This window comes from Triticum dicoccoides, chromosome 4B (genome assembly GCF_002162155.2).
Source record: "Triticum dicoccoides isolate Atlit2015 ecotype Zavitan chromosome 4B, WEW_v2.0, whole genome shotgun sequence".
In the NCBI taxonomy this organism is placed as follows: Eukaryota; Viridiplantae; Streptophyta; class Magnoliopsida; order Poales; family Poaceae; genus Triticum; species Triticum dicoccoides.
This window is the reverse complement of record NC_041387.1, coordinates 3,464,851-3,471,913: the sequence shown is the minus strand read 5'-3', so window position 1 is coordinate 3,471,913 and position 7,063 is coordinate 3,464,851. Positions and strand designations below refer to the sequence as shown.

Here is a 7,063-nt window from a genome sequence, read left to right as displayed (position 1 = left end):
TCGCGCTCGTGCCTCACAGCCGCCTCACGCTCGTGCCTCGCAGCCGGCGCCCCAGCCGCTCGCGCATCCCCCTCACACCCGCCGCTCGCACCCGGCGCACCCGCCGCTCCCGCACATGCTCGCCGCCGGCGCCGCGCTCGCAACCGGAGCCCCATCTCCCTGCCCCTTCTCTCACATCTCCCTGCCCATCCGCAAGGGCGACAGTGGCCGGCGGCGGCGGCCGGATTTGGCCTCAGATCCATCGGCCCCATCTCCCTGCCCTGTCTCTTCAATCACTCTCCCTCTCTCCGGATCGGAAAAACCAGAGCGTACCTCAGCGACGGCGAGCTCCTCGGGGCAGTGGCGTGGCCGTCTTCTTGTCTCCAACTTCTCCAGATCGGCGCGGGAGCGAGCTCGCGAAGGGGCAGCTCTGTTTGGACGTCCTCGCTCCGTCGTCTAAATATGGACAATGCGTAGCGATTCGGGTGGATGTCTAAAATTTAGACTAGCACATACACAAGACGCTGGACACATTTTTTGGCCTCTGATGGTCTATATTTGACATAGACTATGGGATACACAAGCCACTAGAGATGCTCTAACCGTTTGATGTTACATTTTGAGATAATAAAAGCGCCCTTTATCGAAAAAAAAAAACTCTAGTAGCTAGCAGCTGAAACTGAGCAAAACCTATATATTCATGCATGTGGATAATACAAAGATGCTCGTTCCGGTAAAACCATACTGCTGCACATGCATGATGTTCCTCGTTGAGGAACAAAGCAAATACGGGAGTACTTGGCTAGCTAGTTTGTAACTATTCGACAATGATCCTGCACCTGCATGCATGTATGAGATCATCCATACGATGGCTTTTTACTACTCCAAATTAAGCCGGATGTAGCACATCATGAGGTACGTTAGGTAGTGAATAAATGGGCATCCTGGAATCAAATTGCCACGGCCCAGTGTAGCTTAGCCTTCCGTCTCAATCGATCAACAGCATGTGCCTGCGGCCAACGGAATCAGATACTTTCAGCATGGTAGTGGAGGGTACCCTATCCCTATGCGAGATAGATAGATAAGCAAAGTGTAGATAGATAGTGGCCTTACGCATACCATCAGTGCATAGCATATGCTTTCTTCTTTTCGTGTTAAATGATTGCCATATCTCATGTTCTCCTTGTCGGGGGAGCATCAACTTCAAAGGAAAAACAAGCACTAAGTATGTAGTTTCTGTCCAAATACCACCAGAAAAGCATAAATACTATAGATGTCTACAAAGCCAGTTCCAACAGCTAGCTAGTTGCTCTAAACATCTGCAAGGGCCAAGGACGACGAAGATTCATCTCTCGTCTCTCCAATTCATTCAAGGTAGAACGTACTTGCTTAATTTTGTGTGCATATTAAAGAGAAAGATACTAATTTTTAGGAAGCTAGTTTCCCCCTATTAAAGAGATGACCTCTTTATTTTTAATTTTGTGTGCATGTATAACGCCAGCTTGTTTGCAAGCCACCTTTTCCCCTTGAACTAGTATCTTTCTAGTCTCTAGGAAGCTCCATGGTGACATGCATGCATGAACCAATTTTCAGCATGATTATTTTCTCTTATTAAATGAAATATATTACTATCAAGAAAGATACTAATTACACCCAGCCTCTGCACCATCACAATATCAATACCTAGTCGAAACGTCAAGAATGCACAAAACCAAATTATTACAAAAGGTAAAAAGGAAAAGTGTGATCAAGAGTGCTATAGTAGATACTTCTGTTTGGCTAAATTCTCGCAAGTTTTGTTTTTCCTTATTTGCTCTAACTAATGTTGTGAAGAAAGTTAGAATTCAGACAGAGCTCCGTTAGTGAGCAGCGTTTTCCTATTTATCTCTTCTGTTACAGATTCCAACTTTTGGTGATATCAGGAACTATATATTTTGCTAAAGTTCTTCAAATTATTATTATTGGTCTCTTAGTCAGACACACACATGTTTTGCGCTGCAAAAATCAATTGTTGTTCGTATTGCCATGAATCACTTTACTGGATTATCAATATTCCTTTTGCTGCTATTGCAGGTTGTCAATTGCTGGCGTGTCTTCTTCACTAAACAATAGTACTATCTTCCAATTTTCCTGACATTTTCTCGCTCCAAATCCCATAAAGAAAATCACAATGTTCTTACCCTATGCAACTGCTCCTAGAGACATCTTGTAGCAAACAGAAGTCTCCAATTTTTTGATCTTGGTACACCAACCATAACAATGGCATTCCCAACCCGACCAATCACACTCACATGCCTTACACTGTTGGTATTCTTGTCGATTGCCATGGCAGCTGATAACGACTCCATGTACTCTGGCCTTGTCCTCCTAAATTGCAGAGAATCAAACCGAGACAATGACAGTAGTGGACGTATGTGGGACGGGGATACTGGCTCCAAATTCATGGCATCGGCTAAAGGGGTTGCAACTAATGCTTCATACCAAGACCCTTCACTCCCCTCCATGGTCCCTTATATGACAGCACGCATCTTCACTTCAAATTACACCTATTCCTTCCCTGTCAACCCAGGCCGCATGTTCTTACGCCTTTACTTCTATCCGATTTCTTATGGAAACTATACTATCTCCGATGCCTTCTTTGGGGCCACCTTAGCAAATCTAGTCCTCCTGAATAGCTTCAATGCTTCACAAACGGCTCAGGCGGTCAATTATGCCTACCTTGTCTATGAATTCTCGGTGTATATTTCTTCACACAGTTTGGACATCACCTTTGCCCCATCAGCACATCAGAACAGTTCTTATGCATTTGTCAATGGCATAGAGATTGTGCCCACACCTGACATCTTCACAACAGTTGACACAATATTTGTCCACCATGATTACGTAGCTCCATTCACATTTGCCGCTAACACAGGCTTCCAGACAATGTACTGGTTCAATGTCGGGGGCCAAGCCATTTCCCCCAAGGATGACTCGGGATTTTACCGCTTATGGGCCGATGATTCCCCATACATATTTGGCGGCTCTGGGGTGACATACTCCAAAGATAATAATGTGACTATCAGGTATACACCCGTAGTGCCAAAGTACATAGCGCCACTTGACGTCTATGGTACAGCTCGGTCGATGGGACCAACTGCACAGGTCAACCTGAATTACAACCTTACATGGATTTTACCTGTTGATGCGGGGTTCATTTACCTCCTAAGGTTCCATTTATGTGAGATTCAGTCTCCTATTACCAAGGAGAATCAGAGGACATTCTACATCTACATCAACAACCAGACAGCACAATGGGCCATCGATGTAATCTCTTTGAGCGGAGGACTCGGTAGAACATCATATAGAGACTACGTTATCATGGCTAGTGGTTCCGGTCAGGTGGAGATGTGGATTGCACTTCACCCTAATATTTCATCTAAGCCACGTTATGTTGATGCAATACTTAATGGTCTTGAGGTCTTCAAGCTACAGGGTCATGAACCGAATAATCTTGCTGGGCTCAAACCTCCACTTCAACAAAAGCCTGATGTGGAACCTAAGAGGGTAGCTGGCGTTGCAAGAAAGTCCAAAAGTGGCCTTCTAGTAGCCATCGGTGGCGGTTTTGCTTTGATGTTGATTGCCATTTTCAGCATGTGTGTTATTTGCCGACGAAAAAAAGTAGGGAAGAGTTGTTGCAAGACCAACAACGGACATCTAAATCATCCCGCATGTGATCTCGTGCGTCAGTTCTCATTTTCACAAATTCAAATTGCCACCAACGACTTTGATGAGGAACTAATCATTGGCAGAGGTGGATTTGGTAATGTCTACATCGGCGAGATAGATGGAGGGACAAAGGTGGTGATCAAGCGACTCAACCAGGAATCCCAACAAGGCAGTCATGAGTTCCAGGCTGAAATTGAGATGTTGTGCAATTTCCGCCATGGCCACCTTGTGTCTTTGATTGGCTACTGCCAGGATAGTAATGAGATGATTTTGGTGTATGACTACATGGTTCATGGAACATTGCGTGAGCATCTGTACAATACCCGAAACTCACCACTATCGTGGCGGCGACGCCTTGAGATCTGCATCGGTGCAGCTTGAGGACTGCATTACCTCCACACTGGCACAGAGAAAGGAATCATCCACCGTGATGTTAAGACATCAAACATCCTACTGGATGAGAGGTTCATGGCGAAGGTCTCTGACTTTGGTCTATCTAAGGCTTTTCCAGCCATTGACAATACCCACGTGAGCACCGGTGTGAAAGGCACCTTTGGATATTTTGATCCTGAGTACTTCCTATTGCGGCGTCTCACCAAAAAATCAGATGTGTACTCCTTCGGAGTCATGTTGTTTGAGATCCTATGTGCGCGCCCTGTGATAAACACTGAGCTCCCGGACGAGCAAGTGAGCTTACGTGACTGGGCGCTATATTGCCAAGAGAGGGGCGTACTTGAGGAGATTGTTGACCCTTGTGTAAAGGACGAGATCACCCCCGAGTGCTTCCGTATATTTGCAGAGCTAGCAGAAAAATGTGTTGCTGATCGTAGCATAGATCGGCCAACAATGGATGATGTACTTCAGAACCTTGAGGTGGCACTCAGGTTGCAGGACAATAACAACTGTGTCGGGAGGCCATCGTCTCTTCAGATCATCGGAATGCATTCAGACAAACCATCGACCCACTCAATAATTAGTGCCGCTGCCCAGGGAGAGATATTTTCAGATATTATGCATCTGGAAAGCCGATGAAAGCAAACTGCAGGTCAGAATTTCTATTGAAAGGTTCATTGTTACCTAACTGATATTCTATTATATGGTTAACTTGTATGTTCAATATACTATATATATGTTCCGGTCACCTTGGTATAAAACTCTCAGATCATTTATTTTTCAGATATTAGAAGGAGATGCCACATATTTTACACCACTGAATGAAAGAATTGGTGGAAGCGTATGCACCTCTGGCAGGGACGCGTACGTGTTATATAGCACAAGATTACATGGTTCGGCCGGTTGGTTATTAGCCTTGACCTCTACTCCAAGATACACACAAGATAAGGAGATAGATATCAATCTAGTCTAACCACCGGCCATGTTTACAACAGATCACACGTACACAATATCGACACAAGTTGACACGACTACATGTCTATCATCTAACACTGAACCCTACAGGATGGATTCTGGAGACAAACATTCAATGCAAAGGTGCTACAGCCTGAATATACTAGTTTATAGCTATCTGTTATCTTAATCACTTCTTGATGATTCAGTTCCATCTTACTGGTTCACTGGTATGCTAGAGCCTGAATATGTACTTCCCACTGTTTTGGTTCACTTGCCAGGAGTGGTCAGGTTTAGCTCGCTATTCCGGTCAAGTGAAAGACTAGCAAATTAAGTTGGCAAGAAGACCCAAGGATCTGTATTTTAATTTCCTGCTGATAGCGCAAGAAGACCCAGGGTGGTGTATTTGTACTATAGGATGTTACTCCCTCCGTCTCAAATTAAGTGTCTGAACATTATATACTAACTGTAGTACAAATATGTACTACGGTTGAGACACTTATTTTGTGACGGGGGGGAGTATTAGCTAGGCTTGTGAACAATGCAGAATATATATGAGGCCTGCAGGGATTAAATACACCAATTGTTTTTATGCTCAGACTATGTGCTCCGCGAGACAAAAATCTTGTGAAGGAAGTTAGTTCACAATTCACAGTCAGTAAGATGAGCCTGAATTAAACATTGCTAATTGTGAAGTGAGTTAGTTCACTTAACAGGCAAGATTTTCTCGGTGATGATCAGGCTATGTTTCGTTTCTCTTTTATATTTGTTTGCACTAGCCGCGGTTATCAGGCATGTGTTGTATGTATATAAGGTAGCTCTAGCTGCTGGAATGAATTGCATGCCCCTCTGATGTGATGATGGTGGGTTTCATTTGTATCATTAAATCAACATACATATTTCACTGTCCTCTATTCAGGAACAAGGAAAGAAGCTCCAGTGGTACTGATTCAGGCGTACACCATCCACATTGACTTGTAACCCCGTCCATGATCAAATTAATTCTGGTCGGTTGTAAGGGCATGTTTGGTTGCCCGCATCGAGCCCAACCAGGCCCGCGCTGGAAGCAAGAGGCATGTTTGGTTGCCTGGTTTCACTATTGGGCCTGCATACCATGCTTCTCAAAGCAGCCTAGAGCCTGATTCGCTAGAAACGCTCGGATCGGCCGTTTCTTGCGAGCCAGGCTGAGTGCGGCGGGAGGTCGCATGGGCGGGTGTGACGCGAGGGCGAGGGGGGTGGCGGGAGATGGGAAATCTGGCGCGCCGTCCCAGCGCCAAATCTAGCCTCACCCCCCCCTTTCTACTCGCTCACCCATATCCACTTTCATCCCTACTGCCTCACCACTGGCGGCGGCTGCGATATCAGATATGCGCTAGAGGCGGCAGCGGAAGAAGAAGAGGCAGCGGCATTTGCAGTGGGTCTGGTTCTCCCCTTGTTGTTGGCCACCGTCTGGTCGACCTTGTGTGTGCCATGGCTCCCCCTACGCCGTCCTCGTCTCTGATACCAGTAAGCAGCACCCCCTCCTCCCTTTGTTAGGTCGGTGGTTAGGCCGTTAGGCAAGGTGTAGGATCAATTTTCCACTGAACAAACAGTCGATGTCGACTAGATTATGGACGCACGGATGAGGCTGATAATTCAGGCAGGAGCACTGATAACCGCGATTCAGGCATGGATCATGTTCATGTACAAGAGAGTTGTTCGTCGTGTTGGGATACCTTCGATCCGCTATGGTCCAATGTTTATCCGGGAATACGAGGATCCAAAATCTAAACTACATCTATAACTGCAATGACGTCGAGGCTCTGTGGATGCTTCAAATGAAAAGGGCACCATTTGCCAGGCTTGTCCATACCTTCAAGAGAAGGAGGTTGCTACAAGATAACATCAACACCAGTGTGGAAGAGCAAGTGGCCATGTTCCTCCATGTTGGCCATACACTAGTAGAAAACAGGGCATTTGTCCCAGTTCGTAAGGGTCTTTAGTCCCGGTTCTTGAACCGGGACTAATGGGTCATTACTAATACCTCCCC

The 7,063-nt window shown here is 45.8% G+C and overlaps 1 pseudogene; it reads left to right on the top strand.

Annotated features, from left to right (window-relative positions):
• The first annotated feature begins 1,092 nt into the window (after positions 1-1,092).
• On the top strand, positions 1,093-5,159 carry LOC119294483 (annotated as a pseudogene).
• Positions 5,160-7,063: the final 1,904 nt, after the last annotated feature.